Source organism: Bos grunniens, chromosome 2 (genome assembly GCF_055505025.1).
Source record: "Bos grunniens cultivar Pamir isolate PY7600 chromosome 2, Bosgru_T2T1.0, whole genome shotgun sequence".
Taxonomy (NCBI): domain Eukaryota; kingdom Metazoa; phylum Chordata; class Mammalia; order Artiodactyla; family Bovidae; genus Bos; species Bos grunniens.
Genome location: NC_141166.1, coordinates 122,041,818 through 122,059,073, shown reverse-complemented (window position 1 = coordinate 122,059,073; position 17,256 = coordinate 122,041,818). Strand labels below are relative to the sequence as shown.

At 40.1% G+C, this 17,256-nt stretch overlaps 1 long non-coding RNA gene across 2 annotated transcripts in view; it reads left to right on the top strand.

Annotated features, from left to right (window-relative positions):
- The window catches only part of LOC147378680 (uncharacterized), a 99,640-nt gene extending 83,053 nt beyond the window's left edge, over positions 1 to 16,587 (top strand). Inside the window, exons 4-6 of one of the 2 annotated variants that reach the window (XR_015148643.1) lie at positions 14,288 to 14,363; positions 14,617 to 14,719; positions 16,406 to 16,587. This is a non-coding gene — a long non-coding RNA (uncharacterized LOC147378680). Of the gene's footprint in view, positions 1 to 14,287; positions 14,364 to 14,616; positions 14,720 to 16,356 lie in introns of both variants that reach the window. The other variant, XR_015148642.1, reaches the window with a different exon arrangement.
- Positions 16,588 to 17,256: the final 669 nt, after the last annotated feature.

Below are 17,256 nucleotides of genomic sequence, written 5' to 3'. Positions count from 1 at the left end.
TTGCGACCCCATGGTAGTCCATGGAATTCTCTAGGCCAGAATACTGGAGTGGGTAGCCTTTCCCTCCTCCAGGGGATCTTCCCAACCCAGGGATTGAACCCAGGTCTCCCACATTGCAGGTGGATTCTTTACTAGCTGAGCCACCAGAGAAGCCCAAGAATACTGGAGTGGGTAGCTTATCCCTTCTCCAGAAAATCTTCCCAACCCAGGGATCGAGCCAGAGTCTCCTGCACTTGCAGGTGGATTCTTTACCAACTGAACTATCAGGGAAGCCCTTATTCCCTTTACCCAGCTTCTCTTTTTCCTAAAGTGGCCTAGCATTGGAATAGCTGAATCTCTACAAATTAGATTTTTTTTTTTAGTCTCTGATCCTATAGATTATTCCCTCAATATCAATAAGACACAAAGCTATAGAACAAAGTGGGGCAATTATCCATACAGATTTTAAAATGTATTTCTTCCATGTGTGTGTGAGTCACTCAGTCATGTCCAACTCTTTGTGACCCCATGGACTATAGCCTGCCAGGCTCCTCTCCATGGGGTTCTCCAGGCAAGAATACTGGAGTGGGTTGCCATTCCCTTCTCCAGGGGATCTTTCTGACCCAAGGATCAAACCCTGGTCTCTCTCATTGAAGACAGATTCTCTTCCTTACATCATACCTAAAAGTTAATTCCAAGTGGATTAAGGACTTGGAAGTGAAAATTTTAGAATTAAAACAAAATAATTGAATTTATTTTAAAATTCCAGATAAGGAAGAATTTCTTAAGCAAGACAGAAAAAGTACAAATTATAAAGGATCAGATTGGTAACTTTGACTGTGTTAAGATTAAGAGCATCTATTCATAATGTATTCAGTTCAGATCAGTTACTCAGTCATAGTCAACAAAAGGTCCAAAATGTAGTACTTGGGTGCAATCTCAAAAATGACAGAATGATCTTTGTTCATTTCCAAGGCAAACCATTCAATATCACAGTAACCCAAGTCTATGCCCAAACCACTAATGCTATAGAAGCTGAAGTTGAACATTTCTATGAAGACCTACAAGACCTTCTAGAACTAATACCCCCCCAAAAGATGTCCTTTTCATCATAGGGGACTGGAATGCAAAAGTAGGAAGTAAAGAGATACCTGGAATAAAAGGAAAATTTGGCCTTGGACTACAAAATAAAGCAGGGCAAAGGTTAACAGAGTTTTGCTGAGAGAACGCACTGGTCATAGCAAACACCCTCTTCCAATAACACAAGAGAAGACTCGACACATGGACATCACCAGATGGTCAATACCGAAATCAGATTGATTATATTCTTTGCAGCTGAAGATGGAGAAGTTCTATACGGTCAGCAAAAACAAGACTGGGAGCTGACCGTGGCTCAGATCTTTAACTCCTTATTGCAAAAATCAGACTTAAAGAAAGTAGGGAAAACCACTAGACCATTTAGGTTTGACCTAAATCAATTCCCTTATGATTATACAGTGGAAGTGACAAATAGATTCAAGGGATTAGATCTGATAGAGTGCCTGAAGAACTATGGACAGAGACTTGTGACATTGTACAGGAGGCAGTGATCAAGACCATCCCCCAGAAAAAGAAATGCAAGAAGACAAAATGGTTTTCTAAGGAGCCTTACAGATAGCTGAGAAAAGAAGAGAAGTGAAAGGCAAAGGAGAAAAGGAAAGATATACCCATCTGAATGGAGAGCCCCAAAGAATAGCAAGGAGAGATAAGAAAGCCTTCCTCAGTGATCAATGCAAAAAAAAAAAAAAAGAGGAAAACAATAGAATAGGAAAGACTAGAGATCTCTTCAAGAAACTTAGAGATAACAAGGGAACATTTCATTCAAAGAGAGGCACAATAAAGGACAGAAACAGTATGGACCTAACAGAAGCAGAAGATGTTAAGAAGAGGTGGCAAGAAAATGCAGAACTATACAAAAAAGATCTTCATGACCCAGATAACCATGATGGCATGATCACTTACCTAGAGCCAGACATCCTGGAGTCCGAAGTCAAGTGGGCCTTAGGAAGCATCTCTATGAACAAAGCTAGTGGAGGTGATAGAATTTCAGCTGAGCTATTTCAAGTCCTAAAAGATGATGCTGTTAAAGTGCTGCATTCATAATGTATACCTTTTTTAAAAAAGGAAAAGTTCAAGTCACAAACTGACAGAAGATATTTATATGCATGTAACCAACAGAGGATTAAAATCAAGAATATTTTTAAAAATCTGTAGTGAATAGAAAAAGATGAATATGGCAATATGAAAGTGTACAAAAAAAATAAGTGAGTAACATTGTTATAAATCAAAGACACGCAAATTAAAACCACAAGAAAATACCATGCTTTACTTTTTGGTTTGGCCAAACTTCTTTAAAGTTGGAAGATATCAAGTCTTCTTGAGTTTGGAGTAACAAAGCTCTCATCCATTGCTTGTGGGTGGGTAATTGGTACAACTACTTAGGGGGGGAAAAAAAGCCTTCTGACCCAGCAGTGTTATTCTTAGGTAGATAACTTAGAAAAACTGTTGCACATGTATATCTAGAGACACATACAAGAATGCAAGATAGAAATTTTGCCTGCAACAACAGAATGCTGGAAACAACTCAAACATACATGAATTATAGAATGGAGAAATGAATTTTACCAAAGTCACACAGTAGAAAACTCTACCACAGCGCAAGGGAAGACCCACACTTCATATGTCAGCCTGGATGAACCTTAGAAACACAATGCTGAGTGAAGGAAGGAAATCACAGAAGAGAACATGTGACTCTGTTAAAATAATGTTCAAATCCAGGCACGCTTAAGTAGTAATTTCTCTAGATATGTAGCAGAGTGATCCAAAAAAGCAATGAATTGTTAATGAGAATGAATTTAACAGTGTAATTGTTACCCCTGGCTGAGGGAAGCCGTATGGCCGTAAGGGGACAAGGGCTAACCTTTTTGTTTGGGGATTAAAACAAATTGTTAAATTCTCTTCCCTTGGCAAAATTTCTCTGTATGAAATATTAAAACAAAGCAAAAAGATATGGCTTAGCTTGAGATTTCTGAGGTTTTTGTAACGTGTCCTCCACCATGTAGCATGCCCACCCTCTTCGCAATTAAACTTTCTAAACATGGTAGGTGTTACTGTTCTCCCCATGAGGGGGCTCAATTAACTCATGGTTCCAGTGCGTTCAAAGTCAGAAATGACTTTGCTCTCCTTCAAAGTTGTGATTATGTAATACTTGCTTGTAAAGGAAATTGATGTGATCATGTCTGGCTAGCAGGAAATTAAGCAGATAAGTGGTCAGACCATTACACGCAAGCTCTAATGGACTGGCAGCTGGGTACCTGGCTCCCTGTGTCACAAGCCTCTGTTTTGCCGCACAGACTCTGAATTTTGTCTTAGTACTATTTTCATATCATCACCACATATCATTTTAATTACTGTAAAATATTTAAATTATGATAAAATATTAAAATAACTATTAAAAAGGAAAGAAAGCTTTTGCACAACTTCAAATGTGGAGCTTCTATTTATTGGCCAAAAGCTGCTAAATAACTGGAACAAGGAAATTTAAACCACAGCAGCAACACCTAAAACGATGTTTAAAGTATTATTAGGAATATTCTGTAAACTGCAGCCCAGATTTCTAGCCATTAATTCTTGTAGAAGGAAGTATTATTGTTTCCCCTTTCTGTATTTGAAAAGGGAAAAAAAATTCAGCCCATAAAAGCACTAGAATTGTCATTAAAGCTTCTTATGACTTAGGGAGTACAATTTTCATTTCTTTAAGTCATGGAAAATTTCAGTAGATAGTTTGTACTGTGATGAACATAAATACAAACAGAAATCACTATTCTACTGTTATCCTTCAAATATCAAAAAATAAAAGACAACAACCTCCCCCTAACCACGTGCATCTTAGCATACCGTTGCTGTATTTAGGTTTGGGGAGTTAAAATTCCTATTTTGGATTCACAAAGGAGATGCCTAAAAGGATTTTGAGAGGCAAACCCTACAATGGGATGAACTCCAAAAAAATTTGTTTTCAGCTTCTTTGCCAGTAATTGTGAGATCTTGAATACATATTTTTATATTGGGGGACTCTGTTTCCTTGTCTAGGCTCTCTCTCAAGGTTGCTTCTATTTTAATATTCTATGCTAAATTTCACAGTCTGTCTTTAAACTAAAAGACATACATTATTTAAGGATGTAACACACATATTTTACAGGGGCAGGAATGGCTGTACGGTGAACCGTTAGAGGGTTCACCCTGCAATACTGGCTTTTTAGGATGTCTTATGCCCAGAAACTCATGTAGAGTAGGTGCTTCACAGCTGTGTTCAATAAATGAGTGAACGAATGGAGGAATAGTTTAAACTCAGTGAAGCTACCAAATCTTGTCATTTGACTGAAAATTCCGTGATTTTTTTAACTTCATTAAAATATTGTAGCAAATTATATGTATAAGTTTTAAATTATGTGATTTTTCTTGGGAAATTTTTTTTAACTCTTTACCTATCCAGGCCTCCCGTGGCCTACCCACAAACCAGCAATCTAAAGAAATAGAGTTTCGAAACAGTTGAAAGAACGTGATTAGAAAGCAGATATTTACTTTTCACATTAGCATTTTATTGGCCAACTGACATGCCTTCTACCCACTCACTAAACAATCGTGGGCATGTTAATTCTCCATCTTGGGTCTCTGACTCTTTGAAAACTGGAAATAATGATGTTGACCTATTTTTGAGGAGGAAATAGCTAACAAGCCGTAAAGATCAAAATTCATCCCTGAGCCTCTGGAAGGCTAATCTGTAACACCAATCAGTGAAAGTTATTTACTGGGTTGTTTTCCTTTGGGGAAAACTTCTGGAAATGAAACAGCACCCATTATGAAATTCAGGTTTTTTCCTTCCACAGTTGCCAAAGTTTGTTTGTCTGGATTGTTGTTTGTTGTGGGTTTTTCCCCCTTCTAATTTTCTGACAGAGTTTTGGAAGTAAGATCATTATTCTTGTGGGGTATCTTTTGGGTAGCAGGTCAAGATTTTGTTCATGATTCATCAAAAGAAGTAATGAGGAGGTGACTGAAACTCCAGGGGCAGGTTCTCTGTGAAAAAAATCTAGTCCTGAATCTCCTTTTGTTTTTTTTCCCATCAGTTGAGACAGTGTATTTCTGGATGGTTATTGCTAAGTTTTGGATAGGCGCTTTTAAAAGACATTATCACAAAGTTATGAAAATATTTTATCAAAAAAGATCTGATCTTTATATAAAGATCATACCTAGTTTTTATGAAACTAGTTTCTCCTTCCTTACAGGTTTTACTGACCATGGTAGTTAATCTGAACATCTGCTAAGGTCGCTTGCCTTGTGCAATAATAACTTATCAAATAGCAAGGCTATAAAAGAGTGACAGTCACCCATACACAGTACGCCATATGGCCCAATTCAGTGCTGATACAGGGGACGCCACGAGCTTGGTAAACAACAGGCATGATGTGGCCTGTGTTAACAAGAGTGGGTTTTCTATCTGTCTAGCCGTGGAAATACAAAGTCATATAATGATAAATTTTGGCCTCACAGAGATGAAGCTAATATCATTAGCCATTTATTGCAAAGGAACTTAAATCTTTTCAAATTAAACTCATGATGGATTTTAATCATTCAGTTAATGTTGGTAAGTGATTATGCCTCAAGCCATTATGGTAATGATCATTATTAGCAAGAGTCTGTTTTTACAATGTTCCTAATGTTTAAAATTAATCTAGAAGCCAAAAGCCATTAAATCATTTCACCTGCAGCAGGGTTTAAAAGACATTTTTCACATAACTGCGATTTAAAAACAAAGCTGAGAAGGCAATGGAAAAATACACAAGAAAATCAATGTATTAACTACAGCGCCACCATGTGACCAAACTCTAAATTTCCATATAGAAGTGAAAGAGCAAATACACTACGGAAAAGAAGTATGTGTAAAACAAACCACGGGGAAAAAACCACAGATGGATACTGGTAGTTGACCTGTAATGTAAGAAAAAAAAGTACACTTGATGGATGTAAAAAAGTTGACCATTACATATAAGATGGTGTCAGCTCCCAGCATGAAGAATTAAGTGTGAATGAAAATTACTGTACAAAATGTTTAAAGCAAGTCTTCTATAATCTGAGAAATCTGTTATCCTCTCTGGGTGTCAGTTTTCACACCTACAAAGTTTTAAGAATCAGACTAGATGATTTCTTAGTCATTTACCAGGCCAGGAGTCCTATGGCAAGAATCACTTCCAGGCATGTGGCTCAACAAATTTTATGCAAAACTATGCATGAAAATTCTTATACAGAATGAAATTGTAATCTAATAGTCTAATTAATGTGGAGAAGGCCATGGCACCCCACTCCAGTACTCTTGCCTGGAAAATCCCATGGACAGAGGAGCATGGGGTCGAGAAGAGTCGGACACGACTGGGTGACTTCACTTTCACTTTTCACTTTCATGCGTTGGAGAAGGAAATGGCAACCCACTCCAGTGTTCTTGCCTGGAGAATCCCAGGGACGGGGGAGCCTGGTGGGCTGCCATCTATGGGGTCGCACGGAGTCGGACAAGGCTGAAGAGACTTAGCAGCAGCAGCAGTCTAATTAATGACATATATAAATTGAAGTAAATCACTAAAGGTATTACAGAAAAAAAGAGAAAATAGAGATATCGCCTAACTCCAGAAAAAAATAATTTAGAAATAATTCATATCAGTAATGTTTAAAACATTTGTACGTTCATATATCAAGTATATCTTGATTTCCAATGATGTGCCAGGCATGGTACTTGGTTTTAGGGATTATAACATATTTAGAAATTATTCTCCCAGTAGGGAGAGTAACAATGACAGAAGGAACTCAGAACTGTGTGAGGCTAAGGGAGACATGGGTTGAAAAAGAAGGAAAGATTAGATCAGTTTCTAAGAAATATGTGAAGCCAATCTATAGACTGAAGTATCTGACCCCACTCATATGAGCTATCCCTGGAAATGCTGTTTGCATTCTTAGGCCAAGCATTGTAAACTGAAGACCAATCAACCAAACAAAAATGACTAAGGGAATGACTAATGGGAGAAAGTTAAGAGGAGCTAAATATAAAGGAACTGACTATATAGACTGACTAAACCAGGTCTCAAAATAGAACGTTGATGAGGGTGTTATTGTTTTATAGGGCAGACAGTGATAACCGTGGAAGTGAGCAGCAACAGGAAGTAGGAAGAGGAAAATTTAGACAGTATCAGAAAAATAAAGCTTCCTGTTAGAGAAGATTATTAGCCTAATCCCATCCCTCAAGCGGAATGTTAGACTCTCCACTTGCTGATCTGCGGGGCGCCCACTAACTGGGGCTCTGGAGTGTGTATTTTTAGTTTTCCAGGACAGTGAACTGGACACCTCTCAGCCTTTCTTTTACACTCTGGCAATGGTAAGAAGAGGAGTGGGAAATCAGGAGGAGGAGGGGTCAAGGCAAAGCAGGTGAGTTCCTAATATAATGTAGACATGGATTTTGGAGTCTTTCAAAATTACAAACTACCCAGCGAAGCCATTTCCCCCCCTTCACTTGCTGTTTCTCTCCCATTGGTTTGAATCAAGGAGGTCAACAGGCCCAAATTTCTACTTCCCTGGAGACAATTGAATTCCAGTTCTTAATGCCTTGAGTGACTTCACTTTCACTTCCATGCATTGGAAAAGGAAATGGCAACCCAGTCCAGTGTTCTTGCCTGGAAAACCCCAGGGATGGGGGAGCCTGGTGGGCTGCCGTCTCTGGGGTTGCACAGAGTCGGACACGACTGAAGTGACTTAGCAGCCGCAGCAGACATAATACAGGAAATGTGGCTTGAAAGAAGTCACACTTGCCATGTAGAACAATTGAAATTACTTGTTCTCTTCCTCCTGTCCTGACCTAATGCAGAAAAAGTCACCTGGCCAAGGTAGGTTAGTTTAGGAGCGCTCAGTCTGTCTGACTTCCTCTGACTTGTCTGCCTCCTCATGCTCCACGACAATGACCTCCAGGGAGTCAGACTGTCCTCCAATCTTGTTGGACAAACTCTCAATCAGCCCATGCTTGCCTCTGATCAGACCATGCCAGAGAGACACAGAGCATTAATTATCTTCTGTTGCCATTTTAAAGGGCAGGAAACAGAAAAGCTCTATTGTTTCAGCAGCTGCCCTTTGGGTTCTGTAAGGAGGCACCCATGCTTGGCTGCCGTTCCAGTGGAGGGGCTGGAGCCCGGTGTGTTATTCTCATAACTTCTGCCTTGTGGTTTGGACCTTGGCTCTTTTGGTTACTTATGTGACTTCCGACTTTAACCGTCTGCTTTGTTCCTAGATTGACGAGTGGCTACACTGTTTCTGGTTTTCTGGCATTTATTTTCCTACAAGTAGGCTTTGACCTTGATGTTGATTTATAGAACTTTGTACTAATCTTTGTTTGGATTTACAGGGTAATTTTTAAAACATTGTTTTAGGCTTAATCTGCTCAGTTGTGCTGGGACAAAAACTCTTTAGTTTTCACACCTGTATCTAAGTATTTATCACAAGAAAATCTGCTTTTGTTTTGCCATTCTATGTACAAAGGAATCATTGCAGTAACAGTGATACTGTGCTGAAGTAATATAAATTATCATTTAATCCATGAGTTTGTTATTAGTTATTATTACAGTAGTCACTTTTGCAGGTAAGGGGCTTTTTTTTTTTTCTTTTACTGATTGTGCTTCCCCTACCTCCCCCCCGCAAAGTATTGAGGTAGTGGAATATTTTGGTTTGTTTTAATATGAGTGGTTAGAAATATAATGTTCTAGAATAATCGTATAACTGATATATCCAATTGGTTTACTAGAGCATTACTCATCATAACTTATTATGTATACTCTATAATTTTCTTGCATAAGTAAATTATTATTTCTTTTAAGCACAGCTGGCACTTATATTTCTCCACCCTCCATAATTTAGAAATCTTGATCAACAGACAGGTAGATAGATGGTCTTTGTTGATGGGTTATAATTAAAGTACCAAACACTTACTTATGTCAGAAAATAGGCTGCCTTAAAATATACCTATGAATGTGCCTCAAGAGGACCCATGTGACTTCAGTAGCAGAAAGTACTTATAATAGAAAATTGCAATTCTAAACTATGGTGAAGAACAAATACTAAGGCTCCAGCACTTTCAAAAACTATGACACAACCTACAGAGATTCTCTGATTTATAGAAATATCAATTATTTCCCCTTCTTGTTCTCAGCTGCTCCAGAGAGCAAGTTAACAAAAAGAGCATCAGTTACCATATCTGCCTAATTTCTCCTTGGTAATCTGCTAGAATTGTCAGAGCATACGACTAGGGTATGGAAGATATAATGACTTATTATATCTTAATATATGCTAAGCCATACATTCTCCCCTACCCAATATTTGTGACATAGGCTTCCAGGCCACGTGAATTCTGGAATTCTATCTAATACAACCATTTTGCACCCAAGGTATGAACCATAAATCAGAGGTCAACCTAATCACTTGGAACTTCATGGAACCAAAAAAACAAAAAATACCTCATCTCTAAATCATCATGCTATGCTTTTTTATGATTAAGTAATAGGTAATAATTAGATATCAAAAAATTTGTAAATAACAGATTCTAAATTTGAATCTTAGAACCTTAGAAATTTTAGAAATAGATTTTAATATATCTCTTTTAACAGTTTGTTAATTATATCAGTTTAAATACATGCAATTACCATTTTTATAGATTATAAAGGTCAGATGTTGGCTGCTTCATAAGGTTTAACTACATAAAATCAGAGGATAATAAGAAATTTCATTGAACACTGTTATGTGCTAGACATTCTATTAGACACATATTTTTTTTTATCATATTAGAGCTTCACAAAACCCTGCAAGGTAGATAGTTATTATTCCCATTTATAGAGGAGAAATGATGTGATTTGACAAAGCTGATTTTGCTATTAGGTTTTGGTTTAAACCTGTGTCCTTTCCACTGTGCTGCGCTGCTCCCTTAGATTATTTCTAGGGAACAGTTCCACTTCTAGTCAATGAATTCTCTCGAAAACACCCCTAAAGTTTAGTCAAGGAGCCTCTTGTTAGACCCTCCAATGTTCAACCCTTCACTGAACACTCACTACCTTTCAGTTCAGTTCAGTTGCTCAGTCGTGTCTGACTCTTTGCAACCCCATGGACTGCAGCACGTCAGGCCTCCCTGTCCATCACCAACTCCCGGAGTTCACTCACACTCTTGTCCATTGAGCCGGTGATGCCATCCAGCCATCTCATCCCCTGTTGTCCCCTTCTCCTCCTGCCCTCAATCCCTCCCAGCATCAGGGTCTTTTCCAATGAGTCAACTCTTCGCATGAGGTGACCAAAGTACTGGAGTTTCAGCTTCAGCATCAGTCCTTCCAATGAACACCCAGGACTGCTCTCCTTTAGGATGGACTGGTTGGACCTCCTTGCAGTCCACGGGACACTCAAGAGTCTTCTCCAACACTACAGTTCAAAAGCATCAATTCTTCAGCGCTCAGCTTTCTTTATAGTCCTACCCTCACATCCATACATGACTGCTGGAAAAACCATAGCCTTGACTAGATGGACCTTTGTTGGCGAAGTAATGTCTCTGTTTTTTAATATGCTATCTAGGTTGGTCATAACTTTCCTTCCAAGGAGTAAGTGTCTTTTAGTTTCATGGCTGAAATCACCATCTGCATCAATTTTGAAGCCCCCCAAAAATAAAGTCAGCCACTGTTTCCACTGTTTTCCCATCTATCTGCCATGAAGTGATGGAACCAGATGCCATGATCTTCGTTTTCTGAATGTTGAGCTTTAAGCCAACATTTTCACTCTCCTCTTTCACTTTCATCAAGAGGCTTTTTAATTCCTCTTCACATTCTGCCGTAAGGGTAGTGTTATTTGCATATCTGAGGTTATTGATATTTCTCCCAGCAATCTTGATTCCAGCTTGTGCTTCCTCCAGCCCAGCATTTCTCATGATGTACTCTGCATAGAAGTTAAATAAGCAGGGTGACAATATACAGCCTTTACATACTCCTTTTCCTATTTGGAACCAGTCTGTTGTTCCATGTCCAGTTCTAACTGTTGCTTCCTGACCTGCATACAGGTTTCTCAAGAGGCAGGTCAGGTGGTCTGGTATTCCCATCTCTTGAAGAATTTTCCACAGTTTATTGTGATCCACACAGTCAAAGGCTTTGGCATAGTCAATAAAGCAGAAATAGATGTTTTTTTGGAACTCTCTTGCTTTTTCCATGATCCAGCAGATGTTGGCAATTTGATCTCTGCTTCCTCTGCCTTTTCTAAAACCAGCTTGAACACCTGGAAGTTCATGGTTCACGTATTGCTGAAGCCTGGCTTGGAGAATTTTGAGCATTACTTTACTAGCCTGTGAGATGAGTGCAATTGTGCGGTAGTTTGAACATTCACTCTTTGGCATTGCCTTTCTTTGGGATTGGAATGAAAACTGACCTTTTCCAGTCCTGTGACCACTGCTGAGTTTTCCAAATTTGCTGGCATATTGAGTGCAGCACTTTCACAGCATCATCTTTTAGGATTTGAAATAGCTCCACTGGAATTCCATCACCTCCATTAGTTTTGTTTGTAGTGATGCTTCCTAAGGCCCACTTGACTTCACATTCCAGAATGTCTACCTCTGGATACAACCAACTCCAATTTTGTATGTTTGTCATGACATTTTTATTTCTATTGTCAAAATCTGCCTGCCTGTAACCTCTTTTTCTTCCTGTTTCTGCACCCTGGGCCAACCCAGGACACGTCTAATTGCTCATACAAACAGCAGTCTTCAAAATCTTCACCTTGATGGAGAGGAGACCATCCTTCAGGATGCATTCAGTGCATTAAATCAGAACCGGCTTAATGGTGCTGTTTTCTCAACAGGAAGAATACCTGGAACCAGAGACTGGAGTAGGATTGGCTTTCCAGCCCTTTCAGTGACTGGGGATTTTGTGCTTCCCAGAGCTATAAACTCTACAAGGGTAGAGGTACTGGTCCCAGAGAGAGAATACTCTGCAGGGAACAATGAAAGGGTTCCACCGAATCTACTACAAGCTCTGGCTGTTGCGGGGCCACCATGGAGCAGCAGGCCAAAAGAAAAGTGACCACAGCAGATCGTGGCAGGGTAATTTACCTTGATCAACAGGAGGACAGATAGAGGGCTGCTTTTACACAGTAGCATCAGAGAAACCTAAGTGTGGAACCCCGTGATCCCCACTGGTACCTCCTTGCCCCACTGAAATGAAATGGGTAACATGTGTGCAGCAACTTGGTCTCAAAAACATATGATTGTTGAAGCCTGAGACATTTAAGGAATAAAGATTCAGGTAACACACTAGGTAAGGCACTTAGACATTTCACAGTGGTAGCTGAGAGTGAGGGGGATTTAGGATGCATAATGGAGGGTACCAGTTACAGCCCTGAGACCAACTGCAGTGATGAGAACTCTCATCCATCCCATTAATTTCCCTGTAAATTTCCCCTCATGAAGAGAGGCCCATGGGAACCATGGAGGAACTTTGCCTAAACCTAATTGGAGAAATGGATTTGTGCAGTGCAGGTAGACGGGGGCGGCGGGGGGTGCTATGGTGGCGCAGATCTCCTGCTGTAGGGAGCATGGCTGACTGCTGGGCCAGGTCCTCACCTCTGGACCCATTACAGTCTTCACACTGAGGCTAGACTCCATAGGGTGCTCTCAGCCGACGACTGAGGACAGTGCAGCCCAGCTGATTCTTACCAGACACAGAGTTTCTAGGACTTATCATTTGAGTTTTGAAATTCCCCAAGTTCTCAAGCATGGCTAAGAGTTTCCTAGAAATACATTTTTTTAAAGAATTTATTGAAATATCATTGATTTATAACTTTGAGTTCATTTACAGCAAAGTGATTCAGTTCTGCTGTGGCTGCTGCTTAGTTCCTTGTCATGTCTGACTCTGTGCGACCCCAAGGACTGTAGCCCACCAGATTCCTCTGTCTATGGGATTCTCCATGCAAGAGTACTGGAGTTGGTTGCCATTCCCTTCTCCAGGGGATCTTCTTGACCCAGGGATCGAACCTGGGTCTCCTGCATTGCAGGCCAATTCTTTACCACTGAGCTACCAGGGGAGCCCAACTCAGTTATATATGTGTGTGTGTGTGTGTGTATACTTATCCATTATAAGTTATTACAAGATATTGAATATGGTTCCCGATGCTGTACGGTAGGTCCTTGATAGATTTGATACACAGTAGTGTGCATATTCATGGGGTCGAAAAGAGTCGGACATGACTGAGCGACTGAACTGAACTGAGTGTGTATATTTTAATCCCAAACTCCTAATTTATCCCCCCTCTCCTTTTCTTCTTTGGTAACTGTAAGTTTGTTTTCTATGTCTGTGAGGAGAAGGGGACGACAGAGGATGAGATGGCTGGATGGCATCACTGACTCGATGGACGTGAGTCTGAATGAACTCCGGGAGTTGGTGATGGACAGGGAGGCCTGGCGTGCTGCGATTCATGGGGTCGCAAAGAGTTGGACATGACTGAGCAACTGAACTGAACTGAACTGAGTCTGTTTCTGTTTTGTAAATAAGTTCATTTGTATCATTTTTTTAGATTCTACATATAAGCCACATCAGAACTGCATTCCAATCTGAGACTCTTTCTACCCAGTCCCCCTTCCTCCCCCATCCTTCACAGGCTTCAGACGTGCATCACAGTCTGATGCTCTCTCCCCCGACTCCTGCTCCCTCCCCTGCATCCTTCAGAGGTTTTTCATGGAATAACTCTCTTGCCTGTCTAATCTTACCTTGGTGACCACTTCTCAAAAGACCTAAGCTAACATAGAACCCAGGATCACTGCAGCATCGCTCACCATCATCTCTGACCAGATTTGAGCAGCATCGCAGCGTTTTCACCAATACTAGTGCTCGGCCCCTTTCCACCAGTTATGGGAACCATAGATCTTTTTCCAGAGAGAACCAGGAACTCATTTTCCGTGTAACATCCTCCTGGCCTAAGGGAGTTCAGTGTGGGAGATGGAAGATGATTAAATAGTTAAGTTGGTTTTACATCTGGCTTTTAAGCCTGAGTAAGTTCTTTGTATCCATAATCTGTATCAGCTATGCCCATCCTCTTCTATCACCTAGCTTGTAGGTCATCAATAAATATTTCTTGTACTTTTTCTCATACCACCAGCTAAGGGCTTCAATGTACTCGAGGTAGTATGTGCCAGGCAATTGTAATGCCTTCATTTGTTCTTCCACAGGAGAGCAGCAGATTCCTATACCGTGCTCAGGCGACTTGCTTGCAGTGTGTCTTCTCATTCTGGAGCCTCTCCCGAGGTACACTTGTTCTTTTCCACATGTAAAGCATGAAGTGTATAGAGTGAGAGCAGACTGCTTCAATCCTGGTTCTGATACCTATTCTGAAAACAGACCCATTGGTTAACCCCAGCCTAGTCTCCTCATTGCTAAATGGAAGTGATGATATCTCCCTCAGGTGGTTGTTAAAAGTATAAAGTAGAATTACAAAAATTGTAAAAGAATATGTAAATATTAGTCATCATTATTTTTTACTTCCTCCTCATTGAAACAGGTCCTAAACCACAGACTTCCCAGTTTGACTAGATGAAGATCAGTTTCCTCAATTCTTTGTTCTCCACTCTGAACATGAATTTACTCTCATTCTCTATATGATTGTAAGTACAATACTGCACACCTATTTGGAAACAACCAAAACTGCTTGACTGTTCTTCTGTTTTCTATCTGAATTAGTGTTTTCTAATTTTTCAAAGGGAAAACACCCAAAATGAATAATTATTTTGACATATATCTAACCCAGTGACCAACACAATTAAGCTCATAATGCATGCTTAAAATGATAATCATGGTAAGTTGTATTGAGGTAAAAATATTTACTGTCCCTTCCTGGTGGGTCTTTCCAGTGAAGCCCCTCCAAGTGACAGGATTGTATTCCCTAACCAGAGACATCTGTCTTGGCCACATGACTCGCTTTGTCCAATGATACGTGATTAGAAATGATGCAATGGCACCCCACTCCAGTACTCTTGCCTGGAAAATCCCATGAACAGAGGAGCCTGGTAGGCTGCTGTCCTTGGGGTCGCTAAGAGTCAGACACGACTGAGCGACTTCACTTTCACTTTTCACTTTCATGCATTGAAGAAGGAAATGGCAACCCACTCCAGTGTTCTTGCCTGGAGAATCCCAGGGACGGGGGAGCCTGGTGGGCTGCTGTCTATGGGATCACCAGAGTCAGACACGACTGAAGCGACTCAGCAGCAGCAGCAGCAAGCCACTTCCAGGAAGAAACTTTAAGAACCATCGTATGGTCCACCATTGCTCTCATTAACTTGAAAAAGCCAGTGTTTCACATAGAGGCTTCTCCTTCATCTTAGATACCAGTATAGAGAACCCATGACAGATATAGCTTGTGAAAGAGAAATAAACGTTCAGTTTTGTGCTGCAAAAGCACTTGATTGTTCTTAGAGCCCATGGCACCCCACTCCAGTATTCTTGCTTGGAACTCCCATGAACGGAGGAGCCTGGTGGGCTGTAGTCCATGAGGTTGCTAAGAGTCAGACACGAGTGACCGACTTCACTTTCACTTTTCACTTTCATGCATTGGAGAAGGAAATGGCAACCCACTCCAGTGTTCTTGCCTGGAGAATCCCAGGGATGGGGGAGCCTGGTGGGCTGCTGTCTATGAGGTCACACAGAGTCGGACACGACTGAAGTGACTTAGCAGCAGCAGCAGCAAGCCCACCTAAGCTGACCAATCGAGTCATAATAGCATAGTGTCTAAGCGCACCATTCAATTTCAGTGTGTGTATCAGTGTACAAATGGGTATGCAAGAAAGAGCATGTATATTTTCTGTATATTAACTGGACCCCTTTCTTTGAGGTAAAAGCTTTTGGAAACCAAATTTAAGAAACCTTAGGGCTGTTTTGCTTCTCACTTTGCTATGTACTCCTCTCTGCTTACAACCCACAGAGACTGAGACTATTGCTGGAGTAAATGTATGGGGAGGACTGGAAAATATAAGTGGAAAACAAATCTCAAATTATTATTTAGCCATACTCTTTATAAAGTAATATAATGTGAGAAGAGAATGCAGTGTGTACTGAAATCAGATCAGTGTGATATTTTGCTCATCATGAACAATTCTCTTTCATTAAAATCCTAGGAATTTTCAGTTTACTACTGTAGACATACTTAAAAAGAACAAACATGGTATTCTTAGATTTTGCTCTACTTTATTTTTAAAAACTAAAATATGCTTGTGATTTTCTTTGTCCTACAATTCTATACAAAAAGAAACTAGAAAGAAACATATGGATGCAAAAAAAGTTTCATTTGTTGCCAGATACCTTCTCTACATAACATCTGGACCTATGGAACATCTGCACAGCTTTTCATCTGGATGTTTGGCGAATACAGAGACAGTATTTCCTTTCTAAATCTAATTCTTACACAGTGTTATTCTCATAGTATATTTGTTAACGCTTCTAATATCCTATTATTTTATCAAATAAAATATGGATACAATTTTGGAGCATGAATTGTTTACTGTTGTGGTGCCTGCCCACGTACAAGCTCCGATCGTTAAAAAGGAAATATTTTTGGTGAATTCTTTCTCCACAGCCATCAATCTATTTCAAGAGAGATTAACAATAGAATGTGTCAAAGCACTCCCTTCATGTTCGGTGGTCTCTATTGGGCATGCCCTTGATGGGAGATGAGAGAATTCTATTCTTTGGCCAGATGCTGATATCATCCTAGGACATCTGCATGGATGTCTGCGTGGCACTTAGGGTAAGGGGGGAAATCTGATTGTGCCCTTGAGGGTATGGAACATGGAGACAAGCATCATAATCATCCTTTGCAGAAACTCCAAGGGACTCAGTTACATGTTTTTCCCTTGTCAACATCTGTCAAGAACCACATGTCAATTACTACTCCATCTTTTCTCAAGTAATAAAGGAACAGAGAACTCCCCAATGAACAGTCTTTATCTTTCCAACAATCCGCCCAAGGCCTCTGCTTTTGGATGAAACCTTCATAAATTTGTTGTCATTTTCTACTTACAGGGATCTTGGCAGAGAAAGAGGCCTGAATGGAAGGGAAAGATGTTACTTTTAGTACAGAAAACATATACGAGTGTCTGTTCCCGAGTATTGAATAAAAAGAAAGGCAGGGTAAATTTAACTGAGCTAT